General features: G+C 36.8%; 1 protein-coding gene across 5 annotated transcripts in view; it reads left to right on the top strand.

The window, feature by feature from the left end:
- The first annotated feature begins 3481 nt into the window (after nt 1–3481).
- Nucleotides 3482–18098, top strand: part of ZZZ3 (zinc finger ZZ-type containing 3) — a 113047-nt gene continuing 98430 nt past the window's right edge. For 4 of the 5 annotated variants that reach the window (XM_061184001.1, XM_061184000.1, XM_061184002.1 and 1 more), the window contains exon 1: nt 3482–3572. The gene's annotated coding sequence lies outside the window, so the exon portion shown is untranslated. The remainder of the gene's footprint in view (nt 3573–18098) is intronic. The other variant, XM_061183999.1, reaches the window with a different exon arrangement.

Below are 18098 nucleotides of genomic sequence, written 5' to 3' on the forward strand. Positions count from 1 at the left end.
ACTGTGATTAAAAATCTTCCAACAGACAAAAGTCCAGGACCAGATGGCTTCACAGGTGAATTCTACCAAACATTTAGAGAAGAGCTAACACCCATCCTTCTCAAACTCTTCCAAAAAACTGCAGAGGAAGGAACACTCCCAAACTCATTCCATGAGGCCACCATCACCCTGATACCAAAACCAGACAAAGATACTACAAAAAAAGAAAATTACAAACCAATATCAATGATGAATATAGATGCAAAAATCCTCAACAAAACACTGGCAAACAGAATCCAACAACACATTAAAAGGATCATACACCACGATCAAGTGGGATTTATCCCAGGGTTGCAAGGATTCTTTAATATACACAAATCAATCAATGCGATATACCATATTAACAAATTGAAGGATAAAAACCATATGATCATCTCAATAGATGCAGAAAAAGCTTTTGACAAAATTCAACATCCATTTATGATAAAAACTCTCCAGAAAGTGGGCATAGAGGGAACCTACCTCAACATAATGAAGGCCATATACGACAAACCCACAGCAAACATCATTCTCAATGGTGAAAAACTGAAAGCATTTCCTCTAAGATCAGGAACAAGCCAAGGATGTACACTCTTGCCACTATTATTCAACATAGTTTTGGAAGTCCTAGCCACAGCAATCAGAGATTAAAAAGAAATAAAAGGAATACAAATTGGAAAAGAAGAAGTAAAACTATCACTGTTTGTGGAGATAACATGATACTATACATGGATAATCCTAAAAATGCCATAACAAAACTACTACAGCTAATCAATGAATTTGGTAAAGTTGCAGGATACAAAATTAATGCATAGAAATCTCCGGCATTCCTATACACTAATGATGAAAAATCTGAAAGAGAAATTAAGGAAACACTTCCATTTACCATTGCAGGAAAAAGAACAAAATACCTAGGAATAAACCTACCTAGGGAGACAAAAGACCTGTATGCAGAAAACTATAAGACATTGCTGAAAGAAATTAAAGATGATAGAAACAGGTGGAGAGATATACCATGTTCTTGGATTGGAAGAATCAATATTGTGAAAATGAGTATACTACCCAAAGCAATCTACAGATTCAATGCAATCCCTATCAAATTACCAATGGCATTTTTTGCATTTTTTACAGAACTAGAACAAAAGATCTTAAAATTTGTATGGAGACACAAGAGACCCCGAATAGCCAAAGCAGTCTTGAGGGGAAAAAATGGATCTGGAGGAATCATACTCCCTGACTTTAAACTATACTACAAAGGTACAGTAATCAAGACAGTATGGTACTGGCACAAAAACAGAAATATAGATCAATGGAACAGGATAGAAAGCCCGGAGATAAACCCATGCACCTATGGTCAACTAATCTATGACAAAGGAGGCAAGGATATACAATGGAGAAAAGGCAGTCTCTTCAATACGTGGTGCTGGGAAAACTGGATAGCTACATGTAAAAGAATGAAATTAGAACACTCCCTAACACCATACACAAAAATAAACTCAAAATGGGTTAAAGACCTAAATGTAAGACTGGATGCTATAATACTCTTAGAGGAAAACATAGGAAGAACACCCTTTGACATAAATCACAGCAAGATCTTTGTTGATCCAGCTCCTAGAGTAATGGAAATAAAAACAATAATAAACAAAGGGGACCTAATGAAACTTAAAAGCTTTTGCAAAGCAAAGGAAACTACAAACAAGACGAAAAGACAACCCTCAGAATGGGAGAAAGTATTTGCAAATGAATCAACGGACAAAGGATTAATCTCCAAAATATATAAACAGCTCATGCAGCTCAATATTAAAAAAACAACCCAATCAAAAAATGGGCAGCAGACCTAAATAGACATTTCTCCAAAGAAGACATACAGATGGCCAAGAAGCACATGAAAAGCTGCTGAACATCACTAATTATTAGAGAAATGCAAATCAAAAGTACAATGAGGTATCACCTCACACCAGTTAGAATGGGCATCATCAGAAAATCTACAAACAACAAATGTCGGAGAGGGTGTGGAGTAAAGGAAACCCTCTTGCCCTGTTGATGGGAATGTAAATTGATACAGCCACTATGGAGAACAGTATGGAGGTTCCTTAAAAAACTAAAAATAGAATTACCATATGACCCAGCAATCCCACTACTGGGCATATTCCCAGAGAAAACCATTAATTCAAAAAGACACATGCACCCCAATGTTCATTGTAGCACTATTTACAATAGCCAGGTCATGGAAGCAACCTAAATGCCCACTGACAGATGAATGGATAAAGAAGATGTCACACATATATACCATGGAATATTACTCAGCCATAAAAAGGAACGAAACTGGGTCATTTGTAGAGACGCGGATCGATCTAGAGACTGTCATACAGAGTGAAGTAAGTCAGAAAGAGAAAAACATATATCGTATATTAACGCATATATGTGGAACCTAGAAAAATGGTACAGATCAACCGGTTTGCAGGTCAGAAATAGAGACAGACGTAGAGAACAAACGTCCGGACACCAAGGGGGGAAAGCAGCAGGGAGAGGTGGTGGTGGTGTGATGAATTGGGAGATTGGGATTGACATATATACACTAATATGTATAAAATGGATAACTAATAAGAACCTGTTATAGAAACAAATAAAAGAAAATTCAAAAAAACCCTACCAGATCTCACATTCTTGGTGGCAGAGGACAGATAAATAAGGTCTGCAAGTGATAACTGTCACGAAGAAATGTAAGCGTGTAAAGACAGCAAAAACGGCGGTGCAAGTGTGCTCCTTTGGATAGAGCGGTCTGCGAAGACTCAGATATCGACCTCTGAGAAAGGACCTGAAATACGCGCTGAACGAGTTAAAAGAAATCTGGAGGAAGTGTTGCAGCCAGAGGGAACAGCAAGCGCGAAGTCGTGAAGCGGATCGAGCCTGCGTGTTGTAGGAACAGAGGGAAAGCCAGAGAGGTGAGCGAGGGAGCTATGCGGTGGGAGATGAGGTAGGCAGGAGCACATACAATATACACACACAGATATTTTTCTACCTGAGACCACATTACTAAGGAGGGAGGGTGTACAAATCTCTCAAGAGGCCACAAAAGGCAGGATGCAGCGGACTTCCAACCGCGGCGCTCCAGGGACGCCTTTCCTCCAAGGCTAGGGCCAAGTTAGACAGCCGTAGGGGATGGACTGGGTCCCGCCCTCAGAAGACCAACCCTCGCCCAGGAGCGGGGGCGGATCGCGGGGGTGGACCTCGGCAGTCCCCGGCTCGCCTGGGCCGCCGGCGCTGCACCGGCCGCGGTTACCAGCAGGCGGTGTAGTGAGCGCGCCTGCAGCCGCAGCCGCCGCCGCCCGCCAGTCCCAGCAAGGACGAGAAAGGAGGGGACCGGAAGGAGCCACTGGTGCTGCGGGAAGTGGCAGGAACGGGAGGCGGGGACCCACCTGGAAGCGCCCCAGCGCCGCTGTCGAGCTTCCTGCGGCGGCGGCCAGCCGAGCCAGTGCCGTGGCGGGGGCGGAGAGCGGCCACGGCGGCGGCGCCTCCCGGAGTGGCCTGCGGTGCTCGGCCCCGCCCGAAAGGTGAGCAGGCACTCGGGGCACGTGGTGGGGGCCAGATGCGGGGGAGGGGGAATGGAGGAGGAGGGATCTCGGGGATGATCGGCTCTGGGACCCGGATTTGGAACCTAGTGCTAGGAGGGGGTGTGCTGGAGGCGGCGGCGGCGACGGCGGCGACGGCGATGCCCCCACGTGGGGCGGGGGAGCGCGCGCACGTGTGCGCGGGCAAAAGGGGGGCGGGCGCGCGCTCGCTCAGTAGTGGTCCACGTGACCGGCACGCCGAGAATGTTTCCACGTGACAGGCTCGGAGGCTGGCTGAGGCAGGAGATTGCTGTGTCTGTGTAGCGCAACCGTGGTCGTCGGAGGTTTTAGGGTTGTTTGCCGCTTTTCATCTCTACTAGGGGGGTATGAAGAGAAATATAAGGCGGAAAAGACTTCCTGCTCTTTCTCTGTTATACACATTCTTTTCGTAAATGAAACCCTTTCTAAATGCCGAAGTACTGATTTCTCTGTACCGCCATGTTGGTTCTAGAGGAAACTCGCGAGATGCTAGCGGGTTTGTATCGCGAGATCTCCCGATTCTCGCGGGACCTTGTTGGCAGAGCAGTTGTCCTGGATGGCGGATCCCTGGGTTCCGGGGGTCTGGGACCCGCAACTCTTTCTACAAGGCAAGTTGCGAGGGAGGGGCCGGGGGCAAGTGCCTCTTGGTGCCGGGATCCGTGCTGCGTCATCTTCCTCTAGTCTTGAAGGGAATACATTGACCCAGTTGAGGCGACACGATCCTCCTCCCCACCCCCCTGCGGGCGCTTCGCCACCTGCAGAAGCCACCCCTCAGGGCTCCTTCTCCCCCGCTCAGTGATAGTTCCTCCCCCGTCTCACTGGAAGTACGGAGCCGTGTTCGCACAGACGTGATGATTCCATTGGATACCGTTCCTCTTACTTTCAGACGTTCTTGTCAGTTTTTCCCCTTGTTGCCATTTTCTGAAGAATTCCAGACCTGTTAACCATTCTGTCGCTTGTTTCTGCTGCAGAACCTTTCTCCACGGCCCCTTCTCAGACGCTTAAAATAGAGCGCATTCCGTTTTTCTCTCTGGGCATCATTTAGTCCCATTTATTTGGTCATTGATAACTTCCTCATCACTCTAACTTTGTGTTTACGATAACTTTTGGCAGTATTTGGAGGGATCCTTTATATCTCTGACAATACCTGATGTCAGAATAAAACCATTCTTTTAATTTTTTTGGTACGTGCCTATTAACCCATAATTATCGATACGTTTTTTTTTTTTTTCCGATAGGATTTTGATTACTCTTGTTATGAGTTTGCCATCTTTGTTGTTCAGGGATGATTGTTTTAGTTTACGTATTTAAGGCAATAGTGGAATGTTTTAAGTCAAATTTAAAAGCAAACTTCTCTTCGTAAATTTTGATATCAAAGCTTGAGTTCAATTTTTCCTTAAATGAGTTTGACGTAAGATTAGTTTTTCTCCAACCCTTCAATGTTTTATCAAAGATGAATTTATAGTATACTTTTTTTTTTCGTATTTTTGAGCAGTCTGGATTTATTTAGTATTCGTAGTGGTAAATTAATCGCAAACTAATCCGATAACTAGGTAATCCAGTCATAACTTTTTTTAAACTACAAACGTGTTATTTTGCTCTACACTTAGTACGGAGAAAAATAAAGGGTAAAATGCTTCCTGTTACATTCTACCAAGTTGCCTCCCTCAGTCCTAAATCTCTGTAAACACTCTTAGCGGTAGCTATGTATTATTCCAGATATTTTCCTTTTTTTTTTTTTTTTTTTTTTAACAAAGAGGAGGAAACGGAGGGGTGTTGTTTTAAGATACTCTATCACAGCATTAGCAATCAGTAAAATTTTTTTCTGCTCACTTATATTTTTATTTAGTGGTTTTTTGACTCATGCATACATGCTTTAAAAAAGTAAATTTTTTGTACAGATTTTTTGGTGGTATAGTTTTGTGAAAATAGCTTGAGTGATAGCACTATTTTTACTGTAGAGTGGTATGCTGGTCGCTCTGTACAAAAATAAAGTACATGTGAAATAAGATTTAAAGATTTAAATGTTTTGTCACTTGAGTTTTATATTTTTATGTTTAATAGTTGTGCTATCTGTTTACATTTATATTTATATGTTTATATATTCTAAACTGTTACCCAAGTGTGTATATCGGAGTTTTCCAGAAGTTTAAAAAGTTATCAGCTTAATTAAATAGTTCTCAACTGAAGAGTGGAAGATACATCGGTAGTTAATACAGACAAACGTACATATACTCAAAAGTTGCTAAGCAGCATTTTGTGATTGTTTTTTGTATTTTTCCCTCCAAACTACCAGCAATATTATTTATCACACTTGTCACATAAAAAAAGTGACCACTCGTTTTGGTCACTGTAGTTTTCTCTTGTAATAGTTAAAGTAGGAATGTTGGGGAATAAAAGTGAGTGTTGAGAGGTGAGATGCGGGAAAGAGGAAAAGGAGACATGGGAGTGTGTATAGGTTGATATTGAAATGGAATTGGAGAAGTTGCAGAGAAAAGAAAGGGTGGTAGAAGGTTGACAGAGCCATGGTCCAAAAATAGTCTGTTCATGATGGCGGGAGGGTGACTTGAGTTGACCAGAATTTGGAATCAGTATGTGAGGCAATTTTTTCCTCTTAAATAATTTTTTTTAAACAGGTTTCAGCCCACCCCCAAATTTGCTTGATATCACCTGTCCCCCAAAAAAAAAAAAAAAAAAAATCAACTGAAGTTGATGTTTAATCAGAACTTTGTGAATTCTTTACTTATTTTACGTTTTTAGAAATAGGAGCTTGTGAAAATGACAGTGGATTCAAAAGATCTCAGTTCTGTAATGGCCTTTGCAAACTTTACAAAGTTTCGCTTGGGAATTGGGCCTTGAGAGTTCGCATGTGCATCTGATCCTTGTAATGATGTATGTTACTTATTCGTACAACTTTGTTTTATGAACTGTTTTTGGTAGCGGATCTTAGGAATTACCAGACTTTTACAGACACTAAAATACCCATATACTGGGTAGAAATATACTGAGAAAATACAAGAAGAAGAGAAATATATCTTATGTGAGTTGAGTTTTGCTTGAGTAAAGCTTAACCAGGAAATTTTATTTTCCTCTTTCTCAGTTATTACTGTCATAGAAGTGATCTATGAGAGCTAGTGAGCTTCAGTAATCAGAGGATATTAACAAAAGTGATAATATGATGTCCTCACTTGGAATTTTTTCTTTAGATATGACACAATGCTAGTTTCCATAGACCTGTAACTTTGTAACTATATAGTGTAATCCCTATGTTGCATATTAATTATATGAAGAATGTACATTTTATTTCCTGCCTCTTACTGAACCAGTGTCCAAGACAGATTGCAGGAAATTACTTGACCAGAAATATCAATGAAAGTACGTGCAGGCGCTTTTTAAACAATCTGCCATTTCATATGAAAATTCATTGTCAGTTTAAGTACAAGGAATATTTGCTGGAAGTCTTTGCATGTTTTTTGTTTTGTTTTTTTTTGTTTTTTTGGCCTCAACAGTGAAAGCGCGGAGTCCTAACCACTGGACCACGAGGGAATTCCCAGTCTTGATTTTTATAGTACTATTTAATATATATGTGGTATACAATGTAGTGCAGTTTTCTATAGTTAATACTGTGATAATCACTGTAATTATACTTTAAAAAACACTATGTGTAAATATTTCCCGAAGTCCTAAGTCTTGCCTTCTAGAACCATGCAGTATGGACTTTGCTATTTCATTTGAACTTGTCCTTCTCACTTCTTTCCTTCTTTTTCTTTTCATCTGTTGTTTCTCAACTTACGTAGGTAATTTTTCTCTGGTCAGAGACAAGTGAGTTGAGTAACTTTGAGGAGACTATCAAACTATTCAGTTATTATTATTATTTTGGAACTCCAGAATATGTGTAAGTTGCAGTTAGTAATTAAACATTTTTTGAGTGATTGTGATTTTAGTCATTTCAGACAGCAGAGATCCTGAGGCTTCAAAATAACTGTAACCAAGTATAATGAGCCTGTGAGCTTTATTCAGAAACTACTAACTGGAGTAAATAACTTAACATTTTGCAGCCCCAACAGGGTTGGTTATCTGATATTTCAGCCCACAGATTACAATTTGCGAGGTTGGCCATTGGAGTTAGGCACACTGACAACTGAAATGTCATCTTATTTCAAGGCTACTGAAGAAGAGCTATTAAAAAGTATATGGAACTATAAAAGGATAGTGTTTTAAGGCCATTACATGGAGACATACAGTCCTATAATCATTAACTTCTGAGGGAATCACAGTGTTGTAGAGTAGTATAGTACATGGTCTGTCACAATGATGATCTTAATCATAAATAAACTTTTACTCTATGTACTGTGTTTAAGGAATTAAGAAATTGGTGTCTTTTTAGAAGATTCTTATAAGGGTAAATGTTTTCAAAGCTTTTTAATAAATTCGTTTCAGTTTTCTAGAAAATTCACTTAACAGAACTCATCTGATACCCCCCAAAAAATGGGGCTGCTGTGTATGGAATTTTCTTTGTTTTATTTTATTGCTTTTATCTACTTATTTCCTTATTTAATATTTCAAGGAGTTGCCTCCGAAGTAAGACTCTATTACATTTAATATTTGATACCAGTAAAATAATTAACCAATTGGCTAAAGACAAGCACGTTTGTTGATGAAGGAATTTTCAGAGCAGATAATTAGAATTAGTAAATGACCTGTCTGTGAATCAGTTGTATAGTTCTGAATCCTGATAGTGAGTCTCCATCCTTAGCACAGCTGAATGTCCTGAGGTGAGAAATGTTTCTTTTTGTAGTAGATTTTGTTTGTTGCTTTGCTTGCTTTTTCTGTCTCTTTTAATATGTTAATTTAAACCTTAATGTTAATTTAAACCACCCTTCAGTGGTAGAGTGATGGTATATAGCACTTGATTTAGGTATTAAGTGTGTATATTTGTGTGTGTTTTAATGATTTTGATGGCTGGTTTGAGGATTTTGAATCTTGGGAATTAATATAACCATATTAAAATTTTGATGTATTTCTTCCATTATTTAAAAACATATCTTTTACATGTTTACAGATAAAACATATTTAATTTCATGTCCTGCTTTTAACCTAATGTTAGCTAACATTTTCCCATTCTCACAATGAGTATTCTTAACCATCATTATAAGTGGTTGTATGATGTTCCATGTGTAGATGTATATCATTCTCCTGTTCTAGTTTTTTGCATAAGAGTGTGAAGAACATTTATATATAAGGTGTTTCTTATATATAGTATTATCTTCTAGTATATTACAGGTATAATTTTTAGGTACATTTTAAAGGCTCTTAAAACTGTGTCACGATATTTGTCAAAAGGATCAACTTATATTCACGTTGGAGTGGCTGTTGGCTCTATACATCAACATTAAGTATTGTTTATAAAAATGTAATAGGGGATAAGCCGTATTATAACATTTTTTTTCTTAGATTACTACTGGGGTGAAACATTATGCTTAATAGGTGTATTTCTTTTGTGAGTTTTTCAGATAAACAGAATTTTAAAATTAATATAATCAAATCATTGGCCTAATTTTGTTTTATTTCTGATCTTACGAAATTCTTCCTTCTCTAGAAATGTAATAAATAAGTAATACTGATCTTAATACTATTTATTTTAGTTTTTCTAAGTTAGATTTAAATAAATTTAACTTTTTATCTCCTCTGGCATTGGTATGAGAATGTAAATGTTTTCCTGCAAATCGGTAATTGTCTCAAGTCTATTTATTAAATAATTTTTCTTTGTTTTGCGTGTTTCATTTTTACATTTTAAATGTTTATATCTTATATTGCCTATTTTTAATCCCAAACTTAAAAAAAATTAGTATTGTTTTTTAGATGATTCTTACTACATGTTTAATATCTTTTGCCCTGGTCTCTTTATTGTGTTTGTTTTCTTATCGATTTTTGAAAGCACTTTATAATTTGAGGATAATAAAAGCTCATTTTGTACAAAACAATGTTTTATAATTCCTTTTGTCAACCAAAATTTGAAATATTCTTTTCCCATATACCAGAATTAAGTAGGATTAAATGAAGCAGTTTCTCCTTTCTTGAAAAGATAAAATATGAAACTATGTAAAGGTACAGTACAAGAGGCTGTAAAGAGAAAAACTACTTTGGTAGATTTTGTGGACTTAGAGAAATAAACTTCTAAGATCAACAATTTAGGATGTGTGCTTAAGGTGTTTCCCTCATTAAATAGTAATACACAACTTGACATCATATCCCTCTAAAATATTTAGAAAAAAAAAGTGTTCATTAGCAGTTCTAGGACTCAAGTTCCAGAATCACAATTCCTTTGTTTTTCAGCTGTTAAGAATGGCGGCAATGTTGTGCATTTACTGAAATTAAATAATGAATCTGAGAAATTCTATGTGAGCATTAGTGAGGGCATCCATGCCAAGGAGAGCTTTTTAAATGTTTAAAGTTCTTATTGTTTACGAAGGTGTGGTTTGTTTTTTCCTTTATGAAATAATTATTCAAGATAATAAAATAATTTTTTAAAAAGTGAGATATTTATACTTACTTACATTTTAAAACTGTAATGATCCAAGCTATTACTTTATTAAATATTGACTAGCACTTTCTGTTGGCTACAGAATGGTGTGGTTACATAATTGCTAGGAAGAAAAACCAGATTAACTTTGTGAGTATGAAAATGTAATAAATATTTGAAAACACGTATGTCCTGTGCTTGGGTACTACATAAAGAGAATTGCAGATGAGGAACCAGGTGTGATGAAATTTCCTTTTACCTTGGATTGGGATGAGATTTATAGGGATTGGAGCATAATTTATATCTTTTATTTCTACTAGAATTCTGCTACCCCCTAAGGGGTGAGTTTATTTTTCAAAAGGGCACTGAAGTGGTCCAGGAATAGCAGTTGCTAATTGTGTTCTGGCATTTACTTACCTCCTTACTAATAACTTTTTTTTTTAATTGGACAGAAGTTTAAGGAAAGTAGATACTGCAGCTCATATACACTTCCCCATTAGAAACAGATTTATGTGTTTCATAAATAGAGTGAAATTTAGCTTGGCTGTATTACAGAGGGAGGTACCAAGATTTTTTCCTCCTGAAAAAGGTGTGTGTGTGTATGTTTGTGAGATTTATCTACTGAAAGCCCTTGAGGAGCTTTGTAATACTTCTCTATATTAACTCTCTATTCCCCACCCCAAACCTGTAATCCTTAATCTGAATGGTCTCCACTAAATTTTTTTTTCAATAAATTTATTTATTTATTTATTTTTGGCTGTGTTGGGTCTTTGTTGCTATGCATGGGCTTTCTCTAGTTGTGGCGAGCGGGGGCTGCTCTTCATTGTGGTGCGCGGACTTCTCATGGCGGTGGCTTCTCTTGTTGCGGAGCACGGGCTCCAGGTGCGTGGGCTTCAGTAGTTGTGGCACGTGGGCTCTAGAGTGCAGGCTCAGTAGTTGTGGCGCACGGGCTTAGTTGTTCCGCGGCATGTAGGATCTTCCTGGACCAGGGCTCGAACCTGCTTCCCCTGCATTGGCAGGCAGATTCTTAACCACTGCGCCACCAGGGAAGTCCCTAAAATTTTTTAATGTTGCTTTTGCAGTAATACGTTTCATTTCCTGAGGGAGAAATTTCCTCCCCCCCAACTTAAAAAAAAAATGTAAATATGATTAGCATATTAATACACACAGAAAGTTCTCCTAAGTGTACAGTTCAGTGAATTTTCACAATGTGAACAAACCTGTGTAATTATTACTGAGAAGTAGAACATTATCAAAACCCCGGAAACTGTCTTGTGCTGTATTGTGGTCATTAACTCCCCACGCCCATGAGAAATCACTATTTCGATTTCTAGTACCATAGAATAATTTTGTCTGGTTTTGAACTTTAACTTCCTTTATAAACATTAATGCATTGTTATCCTGTTTTGATATGAGTAACTTGAGAAATCCTAGAACTTGATCTAGTTTATACCTGGACGTCTCAGCACTTAGACATTTTTCTCATGGTATTCATAGTTTTCAGGAACTCTAGAAGGGGACATCAAAGAACCACCTTCTTTGCTTTCAGATTGTGTGGTAGACCCTGTTTGTGTTTTATGTTGTTTGGGCAAACAGGATGCTTTTAATTTCTGTCATTGATGGCCTTCAAGAGTACCTCACCTTTTTTTTTTTTCCTCCTACTTAAAAATTTTATTTTGAAAACTTTGGTATAGCATTCCTGACCAGCTAATGGCTTTTTGGACTTCTATCCTATGAGTTGGCAGCTTTCTTTTCATTCTTTGAATTCCTTTCAAGCAGTGATTCCCATACAAATTTTTATGACAGCTACCCTGTAGTATCCGCTGTTATTTCAAAGAATGTCGTGAGTACCCACCCCTCCCCTTCCCTCCCCTCTCATAAAAAGTCTCAGGTTAAGTCATTTTACTTTTAAAATATTTATTTTGTATTTATGAACAGTATAACATTGTGGTATACAGATTATAGATCAAATTATAGGCTACTAAAAAATTGAGAGTCAGCTATACCTAGTTAGCAACTCCTTTCAGGCTGGCTTCAAGTGTTAAGTGTAACTTTCTTATGAGAAATTCTCCCTTTGTACTTTCTTTTCTACCCCTCCATTTCACTTTCTTAATTTTAAAGGAAGGCATAGGAAAGATTTATTACTGTGTTCCTGCACATAATTTTTCTTTCATTTAAGTCCCACAGCTAGCCTGGGAGATACACTTAATTTCCTTTATAAACGAATTTTGCTTGCTGTCACTCAGTAATTATTAGGACCAGAATATTATAAATGGCCTGTAGCTGTCAAAATTTGATATTTTGTTCAAGTATAATTTAAGAGTAACATGTACCTACATTTTGTACCCTAGTGCTCTTTCATTTGCTGAGCTTTTGTGGAAATTAAACGTTATGCAAAAATTGAGACTAATTTCTAAAAAAAAAGTTTGTTTTTTTTTTTTTTGCCTGGATATTTTAAATGTCTGACTTTGGGCATCATGTCATAGGAGAACATCTCATGAAGAGTGAAGGAGAAAGTAATTGACTTTTGTAAAGGTTATAGAGTTACCACTAAATTTGAATAAATGCTGTTCTTGGTGAATGAGTCAGGACAATTTCCAGTTTGACCTAAGGCACATTTATGGGTAGGTACTTTTCTTTCTATAGTTAGCAAAATTTCATGAAGGAAATTTTGATTCGTTTGTAACTATAAGGCAGTTGTTCTCAAACTTTAGCATACATCATAATCGCCTGGAAGTTTTGTTTGTTTTTATTCTTTAAAAACAGTGCATGCTGGGCCCCACTCATAGAGTTTCAGGTTTAATAGGTTAGGAGATCACACAATACTAGGGTATAGTAAGGGCACCTACATTTAAAAACAAACAAAAACCCCACAGGTGTTTCTGATGTATATCCTAGCTGAGAACCTTTGAGCATTATTTCTTAATATATGGTCCTGGGAATTTCAGTTGGCAATCTGTTAAAGGTGCAAATTCTCTCAAACTCTGGGGTGAAACCTAGAAATCTATTTTAAACTAGCCCTCCAAATGATTCTGGTGTGTGCCAAAGCTTGGGAACCATCCTTGTAACTCAGAAGTGTCCTTCCTTGACACCTGTCTGGGAGCGTGTTAGAAATGGAAATTTCAGACCTTCTCGATAACAATCTCATTTTAACTAGATTCCCAGGCAGTTTGAATGTATATTGAACATTGTGAAGGGCTGCTCTAGATGATTTTTATTACCATTATAAAAATAATACTAATTTAAAATTATTGAACATTTGCTGCATGCTAGATACATGTAAATACTGTATTCATTATTATTTGGTCCTCACAACAACCTTGTAGGGATGTTATTTATGTATGTATGTATGTATGTATGAATGTGTTGGGTCTTTGTTGCTATGCACAGGCCTCTCATTGCGGTGACCTCCCCTGTTTCAGAGCACGGGCTCCAGGTGCACGGGCCTCAGCAGTTGTGTCTCGCGGGCTCCAGAGTGCAGGCTCAGTAACTGGCGCACAGGTTCAGCTGCTCTGAGGCATGTGGGATCCTCCCGGACCAGGGCTCCAACCCACGTCCCCTGCACTGGCAAGCGGACTCCCAACCACTGCGCCATCAGGGAAGTCCAGGGATGTTTACTTTTATCCTCATTCTGCAAATGAGCAAGTTGAGGCAGAGAGGTTAAGTATCTTGCTCAGTGTCACACAGGCATTGAATGCAGGGTTTAGGATATGAACTTAAGCATTCAAACTCTACTTTTGGGGTTTGAGATGCTATCATCAGGACCATTTATGTGCATGTATATGTGTCTTCCTTGTTGTTCGAGCTGCATTGTATTGATATATATTCTAATGAATTTTTTGTGGGTCAAATTTTACAATGGCATTTGAATTTTCTTCCAGATCTTATATTCAAGGACTGTTTTTGCTAAAATATTGTGTTTTATATACAAAAACAGAACTGGAAGTAGCTGTGATTTGAATACTTCGGTTTTTAAGAATAGAAATCACTTAAGTTTATTCATCAAAGTGTTATTTATCCAAACTCTTTGTTCCCTTATACTTTTGTTTTGTGTGCAATTGTAGTAAGGCAGCTCTTACAGGTTAGTGTTTCATTTAAAGTTTTGCACAATGATAAGTTCATATATTCAAGAATTGTATTTGTTTATTAAAGAGGACCACAGTTGTAGTTCAGTACTTAGAGGCCCCGATGTGCTGAAACCATACTTGGGGTTCATTTCAAGTAAGCATGCATATTTGCAGAATAATAAATCTAAATGATGGCATTTATTTCAAGGTAATAGTATAAGAAAGCATTCTGGTCACCTTATTAATAATAGGTTATTTTGGGAGGATTTGAGTCATATTTTTTAAGTATATAATTCATTGATTTTTAGTAAATTTACATTGTTGTGCAACCATTTCCACAGTCCAGTTTTAGAACATTTCCATCAATCTAAATGATTTCTTTTTTTGTCAGTCTCACTTTCAGCTTATTATAGATTTTTAAAAAGTCAGCTGGTGCATTTTAGAAGTCCTTCAATATAGTACCATACTACATTATTAGTAGTAAAAACCTGTGTATAAACCTTAATCCATAAACCTTTTTTTAACTTACTTTTAAGAAATGGAAAAAAAATTAGTATTCTAGCTCTTAGTTTCTGTTCACTCAGATCAATTAACTGATTGGCAGGATTCAAAGTGATGTGAATGGTAGTGTTTGGGCCTAGGAAACATTCTTTCATTCACTTAATTGGCTGTTCACAATCTAATGTATGAAGAGAGAATGAGGAAAAGAGAAAGAGAAGGTAATTAAGGGAAACTGTAGTTCCATGATGATATTGACAAATACAGAGTTCTGTTTGGTGGTTGCTTGGTTTCTGGAAAACTATGGTAAGCATTTTTGTTGTCTTGATCTGAATACCTCACAAGAATGACAGTTTTTTTTTTTTTTTTTAAACCCTTTTTCGCTACATTGTTTTAAGAATTTTGAGGATGAGTAGCACATTATGCTGAATAAGGTAGTTCAGCCACCTGACTTTTTATGTCTCTCTAACCCTGGGTTTTTATGATTGCATATAAGGCTCTTTTAACACAAAAATGTCTGAAAATTATGTGGCATAATGTAATAGAATTTTTACTTTTAATTAAGTGGATTAATTAAACAATACATTAACAATAAAGATTATTAGAGCTTTTGATACATTATTCGCTGGCAGTTTAGTCTCCTGAATGTGGAAGAGAACTGCTGGTATGAAATTGATTCCGACCAACAAGGAAGAACAGTGAGGGACTGTGGAATTAACTATTATTGAACATTTGTTTTGGGCAAGTGGACCCATTTTGTAGTCTCTTCTTTGTGTTGTAGCAAAAAGAACACAGGCTTGGAATCAGATAGACCTGGATTTAAATCCTGGCTCTAGCACTTAGAAACTCTGTGACTTTAAGAAAATTGCTTATATCTAAGCTCTTGTTTTCCTCAATGTAAATGATACATACTTTCTACTTACATATAGAGTATATAAGGCACTTGATATAAAATAGGTGCTCATTAAATCTGTTCTTTATTGATGTCGAAATGGAGACTCAGAGAAGTTTGTTACACGACTAGTTAGTGACAAATATCTGTCTGATTTCAAAGTCCATGCTTTTCCAAAATACTGTTCTTTGTCTCCTAGATAGAAATGGAAATCATGGGAATCAAAAGTTAGAGACTGTGTCACTTTGGATTTTAAATTATTAGGTAGGAATTCACAGAAAAGCAAGTTTCAGAAAGGTCAGAAAAAAGATTGGTAATGACCACAGATGATGTAGACAATATTGATAGAAGGCACTTAAAAATGAAACATGTTATTTAAAAAATGGAACATGTATTAAAATTACAAAAAATTTCCACTGAGGGGAGAAAAATGCATGAGTCATCCAGAGAAAATATTGTGACTTTCACATAGGTAATTTCTAATAAACTTCAAAAGAAAATGTATCAAGAATACCTGCATTACTAATGGTTTATAACTGATGGTTAATACTAAAATGTGTCAGTAGGAATATGGGGAGGCTAGAGCTCTGAATGAGTTAAAGTTTGCAAAAAATGCTTAAGCCAACAAAGGAGGGCTTTAGCTAAACTCAGCAAGATAAGTAAGGAAGAAAGAGGCCCATTCATTGGGGAGATATTAAATAATGACAACTACTCAAATCCTGTTTTACTTCTTTTACATCTAGGAAAATGACTTTCATACTGGAAGGGAGACAACCTTGTTTAAAGAGGAGACTATTCCATGATTGTTATGTGGTAAAGAGCATCTAGTTTCATTAAATAAATTTAGATCTCTAGTTATAATGAATTACTTAGAGCAATGAAGCATCCTTGTTTCTTGATGTCTGTGACTGCTTTTGGGTGTAAGGAAGACCATTTACAAGTTTTGGTAAAATAATATTGAGTAGTTAACAAATTAAAAAACTTGTCTTTTAAGTTCAACTTATACATTTTATTACTCTATTAATAAATTTAGCAAGTTTCATATAAACTAAGAATATTTTTGTTTTCCTGGGTGGGGGGATGACCCTTTGATTACTGTATCTTAGTAATTCTCGTTGAAGAGATTAAATCTCCCTTAAAACACCCTTTCCAGGTAAAATGGCTTTTGTACTTGTTTTCTTTTTCTGTAATACACTTATATATTTGCATGCCTTGTTCCCTCATTTCTTAGGTTCAAATGTCACTTGGTCTAGAGAGGTTTTCCCTGATGAAGGAGTTTCCAAGGGGCATCATTTACATAACTTCCCTGTGAATGATGCTTACTGGTGTGACCCTCTTCATACCATCTAAAAGAGCACTTCCTCCTTTCAGTTTCCCTGGTTTATTTTTCTTCACAGTAATTATCATATTTGATATTTATTGTTTGCCTCTTCTCATTAAAATATGAGATCCACGAAGGTTGAAATTATGTTTTCATAATTCACTGATTTATGTTCACTGATTTAATTCTCAGAGCTTCATGGTGTATGCTCAGTGATTATTTGTTGAATGAATGACTTTATATTGTAAAGTACTTGGAACAGTGTTGAGCACTAGGAAAATGCTCTTTGAATGTTAGCTGTTAGTAGCACTACTATTGCTGCTTAACTTCATTACATTCCTTATATTTACACATTAATTATACTGGATTTTATTTTATTTTTTTTAGCACTTTATATACCTTACAGAGTAAATGTAAAATTTCAACAAGCAGGACTTTCCCGGATACTTAAAACTCCTTTAAAATTAATAAGTGGAACTTATAAGTATAGTCAGTCATAATTTCTCTTAAGCATTCCAATATTGCTTATTAACCAAACCAAATACTTTATACCTTTAAACTTAATGTCCTAAAACTGAGGTCAGTTACTATTTTAAATTTAGAATTATAAGACTGTCAGATTCTATAATGTTAAAGTTCTCTTAAACACTCTAAAAGCTTAAAGAAAAAATATGTAGTTGTAAACTTAACATGGAAATATTAATATTGTGGATTTGATATATAATACTTAAATTTTAGTAGTATTTAATTCTAATTCACCTTGGCAGAGAGTCACTTACTTAAGGGAATAGTTTTGTTGTCTCAAGCAAGTTGAAATTTCTGTGACACAGTTTATGAACACAGACCAGTTACCATCTCTTGACTGGCTGATTATCAGCCTGACATTGATTGGCTTCGGAAGCTGCCTTTGTCCAGGTGGTTTTTCTCATTCTGCGCATGGACACATTGAACCTTTAACAAAAATCGTCCCTATGATAACAGTGGAACTCCAAGACAATGCCTTTTGGTTTCTTCTCCATTCAAGTTTAAGGCTTTTTGTAACTGCCTTTTAATTCCATTGCCTGATAAAGTTCTGTAAACTCCACTCAGGTTGTTTCACCACTTGATTGGATTCCAAGAATTCATTTTCTGCCTATTTGGCTAATGCCACAGGTTTTAGATCGTTTAAATGACACAAAGGAACTGAGAG

The sequence above is a fragment of the Eubalaena glacialis genome, chromosome 3 (genome assembly GCF_028564815.1).
Source record: "Eubalaena glacialis isolate mEubGla1 chromosome 3, mEubGla1.1.hap2.+ XY, whole genome shotgun sequence".
In the NCBI taxonomy this organism is placed as follows: domain Eukaryota; kingdom Metazoa; phylum Chordata; class Mammalia; order Artiodactyla; family Balaenidae; genus Eubalaena; species Eubalaena glacialis.